Raw genomic sequence first — 18329 nt, 5'->3', positions numbered from 1 at the left:
CTGTAACTGAGCAGTCTCTGAGAATCCTGGTACATCTCCCACCCTTTGGAGACAAGAAACTTGGCTGTCAACTTTGAACAGTCAAATCTGACAGAAATGCAGGCTACTATCCAATTTAAAAGTATATACTTCAACATTTTTTTTGCTGTCAAGTCACAGCTGATTTATGGTGACCCCAGAGGATTTTCGAGGCAAGAGACCTTGAGAGGTGGTTTGCCATTGCCTGCTTTTGCATCGCAACCCTGGTGTTCCTTGGAGCAGGGGTAGTCAACGTGTGGTCCTCCAGATGTTCATGGACTACAATTCCCATGAGCCCCTGCCAGCATTTGCTGGCAGGGGCTCATGGGAATTGTAGTCCATGAACATCTGGAAGACCACACGTTGACTACCCCTGCCTTGGAGGTCTCCCATCCAAGTACTAGCCAGGGCCAACCCTGCTTAGCTTCTGAGGTCTGATGAGATCAGGCTAGCCTGGCATTTACCTGGGATGAAATCCCACTGAACCCAGAACCCAATCCTATCAATTTTTACTCAAGAGGAAAGCCTCAAGTATTCAGCGGGCTTACTCCCATGTAAGTATGTATAGGATTGCAGCCTCTGTAGGACTTGCCCTTCTCTGTGTTTTCTTGATAAAAAGGCCCACAGAGGTCAACAGAACAGCCCTTTTCTTGTTGTAAGCCTAAGTGAAGAATAACTGCATGGGATAAGGATGATGTTTTATTGACATACTCCCATAGAAATCAATCAAGAGTAAATATTCCTCTCAAATTTGATGAGATCAAAGTTGGCTAATATACATTCTTTCACAAATGCCTTTTTAGAAATTGGAGCCATTAAACTAAGCTTGAAATGTTACTTGGAGAGGCAAAAAAGAACTTACCCATACAATAATGCACATGGCCACTGTTTGGTTATACTTGGCTGCTATATGTGCTATCTTGTACTTGGGCATGTTAGCATAATCTTTGGCTAAGCTACAGATCCTCTGCTGTGATAATTTTGCACATGTTATGGCTGAGAGCCCAGTTTCATTGGGATGCTGGACACATGCCATATCACACAGGCAAGCAATTCCCAACATCCCATTTAAATCAGCCCTTTTAGAAAGGGGTCACCTGCCCACAAGGTTGGTTTTGGTCCTGCTTTTTGGGATGCCAAGCATATAGAGATGTAACAAATGTTCCATTCCTGAAATGCAAACCAGCACAAATTGGATTTAATATCTGAAAAGTAACTGGAACAAATAATTCAATAAAAGGGAAAAAAGATGAAACCAGGTTTTCTTGATATTGGACTGGTTTAGTGACCCTTCAGAACTGTTTTTTTTTTAGGTAAAGGTAAAGGTATCCCCTGTGCAAGCACCGAGTCATGTCTGACCCTTGGGGTGACGCCCTCTAGCGTTTTCATGGCAGACTCAATACGGGGTGGTTTGCCAGTGCCTTCCCCAGTCATTACCGTTTACCCCCCAGCAAGCTGGGTACTCATTTTACCGACCTCGGAAGGATGGAAGGCTGAGTCAACCTTGAGCCGGCTGCTGGGATTGAACTCCCAACCTCATGGGCAGACAGATTCAGACAGTATATCGCTGCCTTACCACTCTGCGCCACAAGAGGCTCTTCTGTTTTTGTTTTTGTTTTGTTTGTTTTTTACTTTTCACATTTATAGACACTCACCTATTGTACATGCATAATGGGGAAGATCTCCAGCCGATAACATAATTATAGTCTTTGATCTGATTTGTTTCGATCTGATTTATTTCTAAAAAATTCTTCCTTAAAGTTATAAAATGTTACAGCCAAACTAGCGATTATATAAATAATAAAATAAAGTTCACAAACTACAAACAAGACTGTATTATCTATGTTTAAAATCATGACCAACCCACCTAAGAGACTGTCTTGACTTAAAAGGATTAATCATATAAGACTGCTGTTGAGGCTGGACATATGGGGGAGATGCTTAAAAATGATGTTATTTACTTGCAAGGAAGATGACTCATCTACTAAAAGCGCTATATATACCAAAAAGTAAATTGTATGGCAATGTAAGATACTCCCCGCAATGGCCAGTCTAGGTTCCACCCTTCTTCAAGAGCAACCAATGGGAGAGGGTAGGATGTTGAGAGAAGGAGGCTTGAAAAATAGGACCTGAAAACCAAGAGTTAAGGGGTTAGCAGCAGAGAGAAGCTCTGTATTTAATCATATGCCAGACTAAATGTTCTCAAACATTTTACTCACTCTAACCCATCTAGAATGTTTTCCCCCAGCCATTCCTCCGAGGAACTCAGGAGCAGCATGCAGGATTCTCCCATCCATCATTGTGTCCTGTTCATTGTGCGGGTTAATGAGGACACACCAACTTGGAGCTTACCAGGGTTAATGTTTTATCCATGTCTGTATTTTGAGCAAAAAAATGATATCATGAACATCATGATGTAGATCAAGCAAAGAGGCTGCTAAGTGATGAGTCCCCCCAGGTGACAACTCAGCTGGCTAAGTTTTGTCCCACTGCCATAAAAATCCGATGCTCTAAAGTAGCATAATTTTAAGTTCTATTTTATGATCTGATTTAAATTGTATTATATTAAACAGCCATATTCCTTTGGTCTTTTATGTATTAACTTCATATAACTTGGTCTGAACGACTGTAATAAAGTTTGAATCTGAATCTGATATCATGAATGGGGTTTGCCTGTGTCCTTTATAAAAATTTATATCTCCAGTGCCTGACATTATGTTTTATGGGATGTGTGGGCTGGCCCAACAAAGTGACATTTATGTCAGATCCAGCCCTTGTAACTAATGAGTTTGACACCTCTGGGATAAAATGAATTCTGTTCAGTGAATGAGATGGTAACAGTTCAAAAACTTCTGTGGAAAAGATATGATCTCCAACATTTAGGGCTTGAAAATAAATATATAATTATGTATATGTTTTTATTATGAAAGGACAAGAAGCTGTCTAGGCAGAAAATTAAATGAAGGTTTAACAAATCAAAGACCATGGCATAAACATGGGAATATCTCAGTGGCAGAATGGTACCAGTGAGAGAATTGTCTGCCAGTACATTAGTTAAATAATTAATCTTGAGACAATGGTTAGGCCTCAGTAAGCAGACCTAATTTTGTGATCCTATAAATAGTTTGCCATGTATGTATGAGAGATACCACGATGGTGTTACAGAACTAGGGTTCAAGGGGGTTGTTATTCAACCACATAGGTGGTTTTCCTGTTGCAATCTCCTTATAAATTGTACATCAGCTCAGTATGTATCTGGGTATTTTAAGAAACAATTTGGCATCCTTTGTTTTTCTGATGCCATCAAAGTTTTTTCTTCTATAGCATAATATTAGGACCACTGTGAGATTGAACATTTCTGATTTTATCAGATACATATGCAGCTGTGATTAGGGGCTGCAGGAGCAGCTCTACTTTGCTACTCTTAGCCAGATCAGCAGTGGTAAGACACAACTGCGCCTGGTGAGCGTCACCTGTTTTGCCAGTCACATGCCTCCTTGAAGCAGACAAACAGTCTGGCGTGCTTCAAATGTTATTCTGTCAACTTTATCACATTGCTGCCCTCCCCGTTGGGCAATCCAGAGAGGATGTCGGCCCCTTTAATGTTTGTTATAGCTGGAGCCTGGAGGCCTTAGAGGTGAGGATGTTAAGCTTTTTACCTCTAGGTTTTATGTACTCGTCTTGCCCAAGTAATTACTGAACATGAAGCAGTAGTAATTTCCCCCCTCCCCCACTGGGGTTTGCCAAAAAGGCACTTTTGCTTAAACTCTGGAAATCTCTAGTGGGTGGGTAGAGACTCAGGAGAGACCTGTGAACTTGTGTTGGTTGTGGGACTACAGAGCTGCCTGTGTTCCCTTACAAGGGACCGCACAGCAGTATGTTCCATTGCTAGCACTGACACCAGACTTACTTGGAGGTAGGAAGATCGCTTTTCCTATGGAAAGGTATCTTTATAGATATATATTCCAATTGGATTGAAGCTGAAATCTAATGCATAGTTATTTTAAGTATAGTGGGACTCACTTTAAATAAATTATTTGAAATGTTGCATTTTTATTTCAACGCCATCGACAGCAATGTTATGACTCTTGACTGTTTGATGTTATGACTCTTGACTGGATTGTTGATCCAAGCAGTTTTGTGGAACAGTTGTTCATAAAACAATCAGGTATGAGTGAAAAATGATAATAACTCATTTGGCTGACAATGAGTTGGTCCCATCTGGGTTCCAGTCCTGAAGATTAGTGGCTCAGAGAGATTAGGAATGTGACACATATTAGACTGAAGTAAATAAGTTCTGACTACCTTTTGCATCTTTGTGGCTGTGTTGTTCCCGCCACTTCTTTTGCTGGCTTCACTCTTATACCAGAAGGACACATAATTTGCTTGACAACAACATGTGGTTGTGGGTGTGATGCATAAAAAGTTATCTGTGGGATTATAGTTTTCCATTTGTACTAAGACAAGGTTTCACAGGTCATTCATTAGGTTATGCCAATGGCAGAGGAGCATAACAATGAGCAAATGTTAAAATGGATCTTTGGGTCTGATCCCAAATAAGCTTTTTAAAAACAGAAAATACATCATTTGTAGGCCTGTGTAATGTAGAGGGAAGAAAGATCTCAGAGGCTAAACAGGGGTCAGTCCTTGGATGGGAGACTCCTTAGGAAGAATTTGTAGAGGAAGACAATGGCAACCTCTGCTCCCCACTTGCCTTGAAAACCCTTTACTGGGGTTGCCATGAGTCAGCGGCAACTTGACACCCAACGTACAGAGGCCACATGTGTCATCCTGTGTCTTCTCAGAATTATTGAGCTGGATCCCTTGGATTCATTCTGCAAACAGTAGCAATTTCCTGTGAGGCAAGAAGTCGTTTGCTGACACAAAAGCTCCTCTGATGGAAGAATTTCTCAGGGTAAGTCATCTTGACAGGATGAGGGGAAATTCCAGGGTTAGCAGAACATACCCATATGGATCCAACCCATTTGTAGAAAAAGATATTAAAATATTTATACTTCACAGTTTGATCTTATAAAATCACCAACATATACAATACCCCCCTTCAAGGATCGCTGCCTTGCCATGGCAAGGGGGCTTGCATAGCTCAGTGAAGCTATGAGTTATGCCGTGCAGGGCCACCCAAGACGGACAGGTCATAGCTGAGAGCTCTGACAAAAGGTGATCCACTGGAGAAGGAAATGGCAAACCAGTCCAGTATCTTTGCCATGAAAACTCTATGGACAGTTCCAATAGGCATAACGATATGACGCCGGAAGATGAGCCCCTCAGGTCGGAAGGTGTCCAATATGCTACTGGGGATGAGCAGACGGCTAATACGAGTAGCGCCAGAATGAATGAAGCGACTGGGCCAAAGCCGAAAGGACGCTCAGTTGTGGAAGTAACTGGTGGCGAAAAGACAGTCCGATGCTGTAAAGATTTTTATTCCATAGGAACCTGGAACGTCAGATCCATGAATCAAGGCAAGCTGGACGTGGTTAAACAAGAAATGAGAAGACTGAACATCGACATTTTAGGAATCAGTGAACTAAAATGGACAGGAATGGGTGAATTTAATTCAGATGACCATCAGGTATACTACTGTGGACAAGAATCTCGCAGAAGAAATGGAGTAGCCTTCATAATCAATAAGAGAGTAGGAAAAGCAGTCTTGGGATACAATCCCCAAAATGACAGAATGATCTCAGTTCGAATCCAAGGCAAACCATTCAACATCACAGTGATCCAGGTCTATGCCCCAACCACTGCTGCTGAAGAGGATGAAGTTGATCAGTTCTATGAAGCCCTACAACACCTTATAGAAGCAACGCCAAAAAATGATGTGCTTATCATCATGGGGGATTGGAATGCTAAAGTAGGAAGCCAAAAGATAACCGGGATAACAGGCAAGTTTGGCCTTGGAGTACAAAATGAAGCAGGGCACAGGCTGGTAGAATTTTGTCAAGAGAATACAATGGTCATAGCAAACACTCTTTTCCAACAACCCAAGAGACGACTCTACACATGGACATCACCAGACGGTCAACACAGAAATCAGATTGACTATGTACTCTGCAGCCAAAGATGGAAAAGTTCTATACAGGCAATAAAAACAAGACCAGGAGCTGATTGTGGTTCAGATCATGAGCTTCTTGTTGCAAAATTTAGGCTTAAATTGAAGAAAGTAGGGAAAAGCACTAGGCCACTCAGGTACGAACTAAATCATATCCCCGACGAATATACAGTAGAGGTGACAAATAGATTTAAGGAATTAGATCTGATAGACAGAGTGCCTGAAGAACTATGGACGGAGGTTCGCGACATTGTACAAGAGGTAGCAACTAAAACCATCCCAAAGAAAAAGAAATGCAAGAAATCAAAATGGCTGTCTGAGGAAGCTTTACAAATAGCTAAGGAGAGAAGGGAAGTGAAAGGCAAGGGAGAAAGAGAAAGATACACCCAATTGAATGCAGAATTCCAGAGAAAAGCTAGAAGAGATAAGAATGCTTTCTTAAATGAACAGTGCAAACAAATAGAAGAAAACAATAGAATGGGGAGGACCAGAGATCTTTTCAAGAAAATTGGAGATATGAAGAGAACGTTTCATGCAAAGATGGGTATGATAAGGGACCAAAATGGTAGGGACCTCACAGAAGCAGAAGAGATTAAGCAACGGTGGCAAAATTATACAGAAGAACTATACAAGAGCGAGCTTAACATCCCTGATGACCACAGTGGGGTAGTTACTGACCTGGAGCCAGACATCCTGGAATGTGAAGTCAAATGGGCCTTAGGAAGTCTGAGCAACAATAAAGCTAGTGGTGGTGACAGCATTCCAGTTGAACTATACAAAATCTTAAAAGACGATGCAGTAAAAGTGCTACACTCAATATGCCAGCAAATTTGGAAAACTCAGCAATGGCCACAGGATTGGAAAAGGTCAGTTTACATTCCAATCCCAAAGAAGGGCAATGCCAAAGAATGTTCAAACTACCGCACCATTGCACTCATTTCTCATGCTAGCAAAGTTATGCTCAAAATCCTACAAGCTAGGCTCCAGCAATATGTGGACCGAGAACTTCCAGAAGTACAGGCAGGATTTCGAAGAGGTAGAGGAACTAGAGATCAAATTGCCAACATACGCTGGATCATGGAAAAAGCTAGGGAGTTCCAGAAGAACATCTACTTTTGCTTCATTGACTATGCTAAAGCCTTTGATTGTGTGGAGCACAACAAATTGTGGCAAGTTCTTAAAGAGATGGGAATACCAGAGCATCTTATTTGTCTCTTGAGAAATTTATATGCAGGTCAAGAAGCAACAGTGAGAACTGAACATGGAATCACGGATTGGTTCAAAATTGAGAAAGGAGTTCGGCAAGGCTGTATACTGTCGCCTTGCCTATTTAACTTGTATGCGGAGCACATCATGAGAAAGGCGGGATTAGAGGAGTCACAAATTGGGATCAAGATTGCAGGGAGAAATATCAACAACCTCAGATATGCAGATGATACCACTCTAATGGCAGAAAGTGAAGAGGAACTAAAGAGCCTGTTGATGCGGGTGAAGGAGGAGAGTGCAAAAGTTGGCTTGAAACTCAACATCAAGAAAACAAAGATCATGGCAGCCGGCCCTCTCAATTCCTGGCAAATAGATGGGGAAGAAATGGAGATAGTGACAGATTTTATTTTCCTCGGCTCCAAGATCACTGCAGATGGGGACTGCAGCAAAGAAATTAAAAGACGCTTGCTCCTAGGGAGGAAAGCTATGGCAAATCTAGACAGCATCCTAAAAAGCAGAGACATCACCCTACCAACAAAAGTGCGTTTAGTCAAGGCTATGGTATTCCCAGTTGCAATGTATGGCTGCGAAAGTTGGACCATAAGGAAGGCCGAGCGTCAAAGAATTGAGGCTTTTGAACTCTGGTGCTGGAGAAGACTCTTGCGAGTCCCTTGGACTGCAAGGCGAACAAACCGGTCAGTCCTAGAGGAGATCAGCCCTGACTGCTCTTTAGAAGGCCAGATCCTGAAGATGAAACTCAAATACTTTGGCCACCTCATGAGAAGGAAGGACTCCCTGGAGAAGAGCCTAATGCTGGGAGTGATCGAGGGCAAAAGAAGAAGGGGACGACAGAGAATGAGGTGGATGGATGGAGTCACTGAAGCAGTAGGTGCAAACTTAAAAGGACTCCAGGGAATGGTAGAGGACAGGAAGGCCTGGAGGATAATTGTCCATGGGGTCGCGATGGGTCGGACACGACTTCGCACATAACAACAACAACAACAAATTCCAGTTTAAGCCCCTTGAAGCCAATAGGCTTAGACGAGAGCAGTGGTTCTCAACCTTTTCTTCAGGGCAACCCCAACTTTGGCGGCAGCTGGTGTGGTGGCGGCAGTAGCGCGCACATGCAGTGTGCGCATGCGCACAACAATTGAGCCAGCGTGGAGGCAGACATTGCCATGAGTCCACTGCCTCTACCTGCCGGCCAATGGCCACCGGCCTCCTCCTGCCACCACCACCACCCGCCTTTATATGCTGCCGCTGCGGCAGCAACGGGCAACCCGGTGACCCCAGGAAAGGGGCCAAGCGACCCTAATTGGGGTTCCAACCCCAGGGTTGAGAACCACTGGACTAGAGTAAGTCTGCATAGGGTTACTTTCTGCTGAGTTTTATATGCTTGTTACATTCCTTTTTTAATTGCCAGTATAATTAAATCACAGGGTAAGATATGGATCAAAGGAATGAAATAAATATGGAATTGCCTGATGAAAAAATGCGGCTCAAAGGTGTTCATCACTGCCTGCTGGAAGAAGCTGCCAAGGTGATCACATGAACAAGCAAATTCTGAATATGGCAACACTGAATGAGTTTTCAGTCTGACTCTTGAGACACCATTCCCTGGAACTGTCTCTTGCACAAACCACCACGGACAGGAGTGCAGTTGCACAAAGGCTCAACCCTTCAGCCGTTCCAATGCAACTCTCAAAGGGCTTATGAAAGGAAAGATGCTGGTGAACTTTTCTTTGTTCTTGAAAAAGAAGCACCTGCTTGGTACATTCAGAGTACATTGGTGCATGCTGCTTTGCCTCACTGCCCACATTTATGACGCATTTTGCACAGCCCTTGGGTTCCTAAGGACCCAGAAAATGCTTCTTTCAACAATCTGGTGAGACATGGACCAGATAATTCCTTCCCCCATGGCTTTTCAAAAGATTTCGATCGTGGCCTAATTAATACATAGAGCTTCATAAGTGAATCCTTTCTAAGCTCTTAGAGTATCGCAGTTGCATAGTGTTCTGTTTTTATCTGCCTTATCAGGTTACATCAGTTTCTTTCGCAAGTGGCCTACTTCATAACTGCCTCTTGCATAGAAGGCAACTGTATAGATAAGTAACCCATTAACCACAATTATGCAACGTGACTTGGGTGAATTGGATTCAAACCACAGTTTCACTATGAGCTTGCCAAATCTAAGGGAAGTGTCCCTCAAGGTGCGTCTAGAGCAGGGGTAGTCAAACTGCGGCCCTCCAGATGTCCATGGACTACAATTCCCAGGAGCCCCTGCCAGCATTCGCTGGCAGGGGCTCCTGGGAATTGTAGTCCATGGACATCTGGAGGGCCGCAGTTTGACTACCCCTGCTCTAGAGGGATCATTAATGAAAACCTTCATAGCAGACTGTATGCCCATGATCAATAATTGCTGGACTATCACTGTTTGCAATGTGCTGCGGTGGGAGTCACAGAGAGATCTCAAGATGAACATGATGCTTTTTATTAATGAAAAAGAGAGCACATAATGCAAGATGTTCTCAACTTCAAACTTTATAAAGCACATGTATTTATTATTGTGTTTATTATAGCCACAGGTAGTTTCAGAAATCAATGACAAACAGTAAATGTTCCAAACAAGTAAAATACATGACATTCATGACATGACATTCATTACCTCAATCAAACAGATAAGGCAAAAAATGAGAAACATAACACAGGGAATTTTACTCACTTGCAAATCATATCTCCACAAATACTGTGAAATCCTGGTTTTAGCAAGCTTTCTTCCCTAGCAGCCATCAAACGGATGTGACCTGCTCTACTGTGTCAGAATAAAAGTTATTCATCTTTTGATTTGCAGGAGATACAAATGATGTTCTACTTAGTATCTCATGTTTCCTCTTACAATCCTGAATAAAACTTAACATTGTTTTTCAGTCAGTTTAGAAGGATGTAACTCTGCTTAGGTTTGCCCTATCTCTCTGACATCCTCCTCACCCCTCCCCCAGCAAGGTAATTGCTTTGGGAGATGTGATTTTGGTTTGGAAAATGGCATAGAGCTAAAGACTACTCCCTCCAGTTCCATTTATCCAAGCCAACTGTCTCCCCTTCACAGTTATCGTAAAACATTAACAAAAGATGTTTGGAAATCTAATGGATTTTCTACACTGTATGTAGTTAAACAAAATCAGAATCCGATAGCACCTTTAAGACCAACAAAGATTTATTCAAGATTTATTCAAAGAGCCAATCAGTCCCCTTGAGTACAGTTGTAGTTCACAAAAACATTGGAGAAATAAAGCTGTCTACGTTAATGGCTGTCACTTTACCATTTATTGCTGGGCCTCATTCTGTCTCCACCCAAGTGTGAAAACATTCCTGCAAGTGAAAAGCTGTGCTGGCAACTATCTTGTCCTGAGACCAGAGAGTTAAATTCAAAATGACATTACATATTACTAACATCACATTACAGTCACATTGACCCAAATAAAATAAATTTAAAAGAAGAGTGCATTGTGCAGAATGTGGATATAAGACTTGAACAAATGAGATAGAAAATCTATGTCCTTGTTGAGTCCAGTGTATGCCATTGTTTTGAGTGTTGTAATAACTTGCATCTCTGCAGTCTCCCTTTCTGTTCTGTTCTTGAAGTTCCTTTGCAATAAAACAGCTACTTTGAGGTTCCTTATTGAATGTCCTGGAAGGTTAAAGTGTTCCCCTACAGGTTTTTCAGTCCTGTGGTTTTTGATGTCAGACTTGTGTCCATTAATTCTTTGGCAGAGGATTTGACCTGATGTTGTTAGGTCCAGTAATTGTTTCTTTGGACTGTATGTGGCAGCAAATTTCGCATCTGGGTTTGTTGCATACTCTAGTACCAGTGTCCATGTTCGCATTAGATGCTGCATTGTTGAGCACAACAAAATCAGAGTCCAATAGCACCTTTAAGACCAAGAAATATTTATTCAAGGTGTAAGCTTTCGAGTGCATGTTAATTAGATAAGATAAGATAATTAGATAAGATGTTATTGTATTGGCCATTGGCTGTCACAATAATATGAAAACAGGATTGTACAGTGAGCCAGAAGTTCCTACCTTGACTCTTATAGTGGTGTTTAAGTGGAGCTGCCTTATCAGATATACTGGGCGCATCTCAACCCCAAGGTTCAGGGGTTTCCGCCAGAGTATGTATGCAGTTTTTCTCCAAATTACAATTGAGGACATGGCCCTTCAGGGGTTTCCGCCAGAGTATGTATGCAGTTTTTCTCCAAATTACAATTGAGGACATGGCCCTTATTACACTTAAGTTACTGCGTATAGTTGAGATAGTCTCCCAGATGACTACAGAAGAACCTGGATTTGTGTGATTACTGCCAGAACCTCTGAACATAGACCCTTGTCATTGTGGGGGGTTCCATTCCTAAGATCTCTAGAACCTGTTGGGAGGCTGAAATAGTACTGTTCTTTGTTCTATTCTCAGATTCCAGTGATATGGGCTGTTTGATAAACAGCAGTGAGTGTTTAGCTGTAGAATCTCACCCCTCCTTCTCCAAGCCTGCTCTCCTCCTAGTGGCTTGACTATGCTTCCGAATAAAATACAGATAATACCATGACAGGCTAATGGATGGATTCTGAAAAGGGCAGCTTCATATGTTCAATCATATGATTGGAAGTTGTCATTCAGGGTTAAAGAAACTATACCCTGTGGATTATGTATTTATTTCAGCCACATTCCTATTGCTGACAGGCAGATTTTGTCTTGGACCATTAACATTCCTGTTTCCAGACACACCATGGAGTTGGTAATACAGCATGGAGTTTGGCTGTAGCTCCTCTAGCAGCCATTTTGGGGGTGATGCTTACAACCTCCTATCAAAATTCCAAAGCTAACCACAGGTTTGAAAAGCTTCAACCACAGCATCTGGGTGAATCCTCAAGTGCCACCTTGATGTGATGATGTCATCTCAGGTTTCAACTGGAATGGCATGATTCTCCAGCCAAGGTGCCAGCTAGTAGTGACAACCTTAATATACATAAAGGTTTATTTTTATTTCTGAATAGCTGAGAGCTGCCCTGAACCAGAAAAAAACAGATGATGATGATTGGATTTATTACCCACCGCTCCCAGCAAGTTGGCTTGCAGTGGGTTAAAACATTAAAAACCCCACAATAAAATATAACCATCCCCGAATAAAATCATTCTAAATCCGATGACCGATTAACCCTCTCCCCACCCCTCTGTTTGACAATACCCCTTTCCGTTGCCTCAGGGGAAAGGATGCAATGGGAGGAGAGCCTGATGTCCTGGCCGAATTGAGGAGGGGCCCTCGATCCTACTGCTTGTTTTGATTGTTCTTTGGGTGGCAGACAAGGAGAAGATCCTAATGATTTTCCTTAGAAACGCCCCTTCCTGCTAATACTCAGTGACTTTATATAGGCCACAAGGAAGCTAAAAGCAAACACTGGTGAAAGTATGTCAAATGTTTTGTGAGGGCTCAAACAGATAAGAAGATCACATGTCTAGATCCTTCCATAAAATGCAAATTGAAGACTCATGCAGCCTCAGTTTACCTTAGGGCTGTGCAAAGAAGGGAGAGGATGTCTAAACCTTCAAACGTATCTTGCTTTCACAATTCAAAACTGGGCTCTCTTCTTTGTTATTGAGAAGAGGGGAAATGTCAGTAATAGAGCAGGGCAAAACTGAGTGAAAGTTAAAAGGATGAGATACCCTCCATGCATGGTTCCCTGGCAAAGTGCAGCTGCATGAGCCTGGATGGAACAAGAAGTGCAATCTGCAAGCACAATAGTGTCAGAAATATTTGGCCACTTCCCTTTCCTTCTTCTCCTGGAAAGGACTCCTCCTGTAATGAACTTCTCCAAATTCAGCTGGAGCTACATACATGGTTTAGCTTTCACATGTTGCCCTATCAAGAAACCTTTTTTCAGTGAGAAGCAGCAAAGGAGGTGATATGGATGTGCCCCACCCCATTCCTTTCTATAAAATATTGGTAAATGTGCACCTTACCAGGGAATAAACAACCTTCAAAGAATTTTATTTTAAACAAATATCTGGAAGCCAAATCAAGAAAGCAATAATGGCACAAATGCCTCTGTGGGTGGGTTGGGGGCTCTGATTTTTTTAAAGCCCTCTGTGTTCCTAGGCAGGAGTTCTATAGGTCAAAGTACACAGACTGCAGTTTGTGGGAGGAGCCTGGGAAGTGCTGAGTTTAAAAAGGAGGGGGACCTCAGTGGGCATAGTGGCAGCCATAGTGTTTGGAGTTCAGCCTCCAAGCAGCCAATTTCTGAAAGGGAAGTAATTTTTAAAGTCAGTTGATCAACTGTAATTCCAGGAGTTCTCCAGGCTCCACTGGAAGGTGGGCAAGCCTAACAATGTGTGTGAGTGGGTGACTGAGGGAGGATTCAGACCGATTCCGCACAAGGAATCTACCCCTGGATAGCCTCTGGTTGCTGGTGGGTTTTTGAGCTTGACATCGTCTGCATCCCGAAGCTGTCCAGGGCCTGGCTCTTTTGGCCAGATTTGCCACAGGGTGAGGGAAATCACCAAAACTGGATTTGACACTCGTTATCTTGCTTCATATCAGGGAGCAACTGGGGCAAGCTTGTGTGGAGGGAGAAACGTATGAGAGTCCCTGCAGTGGTTTGCCCACCGTTGCACCCACCCTTCCCTCTCCATTTCCTGCTCTGAGAATTTTAAAAATATGGCACGGTCCATGTTGCCGCAGGACTGCAAAGCTACTTTGCATAAGTTAAAATGAAAATTTCCCTAAAGTGTCCATGGTCTTTTTGGGATCAGGAGGTGAATGAATGGGGAAAAGATGCCCCAATCAGTAGGTGTCCATCCTCTTTATTTTTTAAGCCTACTGCTTACACACAATCACTCTTCAAGGTCCAGTTACCATGTTCAGCCCCTCACAACTCTATCCAAACATTGAGTCTGAAACAGTATGAATGTCAAATGGGGGGGGGGATGCTTTATTGTTGTGATGTTTCTCCATAGCAACACGGAAGTGTTTTTATAATTTAAAATGCATTTATGTTGGGGGAAAAACTGAAGATGGCGCCATAAAGAAAGCTGGACTTCTGTTCAGCTCTTAAGCCATGCCGAGGGTCAGGGGCTTCTGCACCTGGCTGACCTGAACAGATACGCAAATCTGCTCACCGGTCACCCCAGGAACTGGGAACGGTGACCTGAGGGTCCTACAGATCCGTAGGGAGATAGCAAGACCTCCCTGGATTAATAGCGGCTTGTGCTCAAGGTCACGATGGCGTCTTTGTCGCAAACAACTTTACAAGCTTGAAACGACCAGCCGACCTCACATCCTTCCCAGACCATCATTTACCAGATCGACAGGAGCAGAAGCTGACAGAAGCTGGAACCTACAACAGTAAGAATTGAAAGCTTTCTGGCTTTTCTCTCTCTTCTCCCACAAGCTCTTTCCTCCCCCCCCGTCAACAAATTCACAAGCGAATTCCTTCTTTCCCCGAGTGAGAGACTCCCAGCTAATTATACCCATTAACCAAACAAAGAGAGTGCTTTGAAGATTTATGGGTGAAAGTTCAGTGGGAGAATTTGACTTGATACGGAGATCGACAAACTGATAATTTGGGATCGCTCGTGCTCCCGCGAGACCTCACGAGACTTTCTGTTTATAGTTTGTGACTGCCTAGAACTATGGAAGAATTAACTAAGGCACAGGTTTTCCATTTGTTATGCAAAGGAAACTCAGAGATACTGAAAGCAGTCAATAAGCTGGAAAAGGAAATTCGTGGGACTAAGGGGGAGCTTTTGGATGGAGCCCAAGATCCGGAGAGACCAGCTGATGACGCAGCTCAGCTAACAGTAAATCAAGTGAAACTTCAATGTCTGGAAGTTAATCAACTGGAGGGAGAGAGTGCCAGAGATGTAAAAACCCAAAGTATCTTTAAAGAACCTGGGAAAACAGATTCACGGAAGGAAAGTACCAAAAACCTGGAAGTCTATTCAGAGCAGGAAATGACTTGGATCAGCAAAATAAAAAGAGTCTATTCAAAAGCGACAGCAACTAGGAAGCTATCAGGAGATATTTCTGTGCGACCAGAGGAAGAGATCCAGATTGACAAAGGATTCAGAGCCCCCTCAAAGGCGATTACAAGCAAGAATCAAGCAAGAGATTTCTCTGGCCCTGACAGAAGGACAATCAGAAACACTCTACTATGGAAAAAAACACAATTTCATTTTCTGCGACCACCTGAAAGATGAGCTGAACAATGGAGTATTCTCCTGGCTTCTTGTGAGAAAAATAGCAGTAGCAACCTTTAGGACAGGTCCAATATATGAAGGGAACTGACTTTATATCATTTAAGACAATAATAGAATATATCCTTATAATAGATTATACCCTCCTATGTATCAACAACTACTTTGTTAAGAAAGATGGTAATAACTCCTAGATCAGGATTAATATGCGATGGGAATTGAATATGTATGTTAATATGTATGCCAAAAGAGGATGACAAACCATATTTTATAGGCATTAACAAGACAACAGTAGTAATTCTTGGGTCAGGGCCAATTTATGAAGGAGACTGACCTAATATCATTTAAGATAATAACAGAATGTATTCCTATAACAGATCTCATATGTATTAACAATCACTTGGCTAAGAAAAATGGTAAAAACTTCTAGACTAGGAATAATATGTGATGAGAACTAAATATCTATGTTAAAAGAGATGGCAAACCATATCAACTGGTCGCTTTTTCTTTACAACTTCTCTGTAAATGCTTTATATAATAATAAACAATAAAATTATTATTAAAAAAATGCATTTATGTTGTGGCATTACTGCATAGCAATGTGGAAGGGCACTTAAAAAATTATTTTGGGCCTTGAAGGAAGAAGGAAGAAGGAAGAAGAAGCTTGAGTCACCAAGACAATCATGCTTTGATTGGTGGCTTGCTGTGATTGACAAGCCAAGTAGCTGGGGGAGAAGTTTGACATGTTTTCCCTTGATGCCTTGTTGGGAGGCAAAAAGCCGGAACAAGGCAGAGGGAAAACACGGGAGTGGTCTCCCAGGAAGAGGTTTGCAAGTGCATGGCTTACAACCATGTGTTTGCAAGCAGGAGACAGTGTGAGTTTTGCACCTCAATACAGAATCGGTCTTATGTTCACTACTTTCATGTCTGTGGTAACAAAAGGGTTAATCTGCTCTGTAGGAGATAGAGCACATTGTTGGGAGTAGAATTAAAACATTATTAGGCTTGGTTCCTACTGGCTGTATCTGAGTTTTGGTCCAAATACTAGGCTTGGTTAAATCTAGGCTTACCGACCTCAAGGTGTGGCCTGAAGTTCTCCCAGAATTACAACTGATCTTCACATTACAGAGATCAATTCCTTTAGAAGAAATGGCAGCTTTCAAGGATAATTTTATGTATATCATATATAGTCTAGGATAAGGGTATGCAACCTTTTTGAACTTGCAGGCACATTTGGAATTCTGAGTGGTAGGCACAACAACAAAATGGCTGTTGCAGGAGGTGGAACCACCCAAAATATCTACCACAGCTTACCTTATACTGTGGTAACAACTGCTGCCAGTGTAATAGTTTTAAAAATCTCTGCTGCCTATCAGAAGCCTTGCTGGGGCTGTTTATCTTACTTGACCTAACTTGGTGAACACTAGGTTGGGTTGCCAGGCTACCTGTCAATCAGCAGGGGGTGGGAGGGACTTACAAGGAGAAAAGAAAGGCCTAGGCTTCGCTGGTGGCATCACACAGGAAGTGATGTCATCAGGCCAGTGACATCTGGGTGACACTATGGTAAAACTAGCTTCTACTATAGAAGTTTTTGCCCAAATACAAGTGCATGATGATGCTGGTGTGATTACATCACTTCCAGTGTGGTGCTTGTTTAGGCCTTTTTTCTCCTGGTAAATCCCTCAGTAGTCTGGAGATGAGCTGTAATTCCAAAGGATCCCCAGGTCCCACCTGGAAGCTGGCATCCCTTGGCTGCAGCATTGCTGAGAGAATTTCCCAGCTGCAACCACCTCTCCTGCCCAGCCTGGACAAGCTGAGTACTGTGCTGCAGCTGGTTCTCCCGTGCATCATCCCTGGCCAAGCAAGCTCTGTGTGAGATGCCTGGTGTGGTGAATACTGCACCACTCACCCAGCAGATGTGTAGATATGGTTCTGACAAGCTGGCAATTATACGGAGGCAGAGTGTGGAGTTAACACATCCATGTCTCCTGTCTGCTTTGCCAGCATACAGAGGGAACATGTGATCAGGACTGGCTGTTTTATGCAGTCAGGCTGCAGACTGCAAAAAGCTTAAACTATGAGTTTGGAATCCAGAATTGGGAAGAGTGTATTAAACTTGGTTTCCATGAGAACACTACATCTGGTCTGAGTTCCAAATACTTATTTATAAGCTTGATGTCATTCATAGCAATGCCAAACAACATCCAACAGCAGTTGCTCAATCACATTCCCCCCCAGCAATCAGAAAAGCAATAAATCTGGAAGAAGAATTTCATTTTGCAAAGTTCTGACCTCAGAAAATGGCATATGCACATAAGAGGGCTGGTTTGAGTAAAGTTGTTTGGAAATGTGCTCAACAAGAAACCAAATGTTCACTGAATGCAAACTGAAGTGGGCTCTAACTGCAGGGCCATCATAATAGCATTATAGGCCCCGGACCCTGCCTACACAAGCACCATCACGAATAAAAACATAACATTAAATTATCGATACCTCAAACACAAGTAATGTTTCAACATTAAAAGCATGATGTACAGCAAAGATTAATCAACACAAATGTTTGGACACTATAACATGAGCCTTGAACTTGAACAAAAAATTTCAACATATAAATGGTAGTTGTATGAATCACTCAGATGGGGATGGAACAAATTACTATGGATTACTATGAATTATTTATTATTAAACAAGAGTTCAACACAAACATTTGCAAAATTTCGTTGCAGGAAATTGCTTTAGAACTGGCTTAATGGTCTTCAGGATGTCATTTTCCATACACTTGAGTGAAAG

At 42.4% G+C, this 18329-nt stretch overlaps 1 protein-coding gene across 1 annotated transcript in view; it reads left to right on the top strand.

Moving 5' to 3' along the window:
- Nucleotides 1-3833: 3833 nt before the first annotated feature.
- The window catches only part of POC1A (POC1 centriolar protein A), a 99872-nt gene continuing 85376 nt past the window's right edge, over nt 3834-18329 (top strand). The window contains exon 1 of the mRNA XM_077325828.1: nt 3834-3934. The gene's annotated coding sequence lies outside the window, so the exon portion shown is untranslated. The remainder of the gene's footprint in view (nt 3935-18329) is intronic.

Source organism: Paroedura picta, chromosome 3, assembly GCF_049243985.1.
Source record: "Paroedura picta isolate Pp20150507F chromosome 3, Ppicta_v3.0, whole genome shotgun sequence".
In the NCBI taxonomy this organism is placed as follows: Eukaryota; Metazoa; Chordata; class Lepidosauria; order Squamata; family Gekkonidae; genus Paroedura; species Paroedura picta.
Note: the sequence above shows the minus strand (reverse complement) of the source record. Positions and strands in the feature narration are given on the sequence as shown.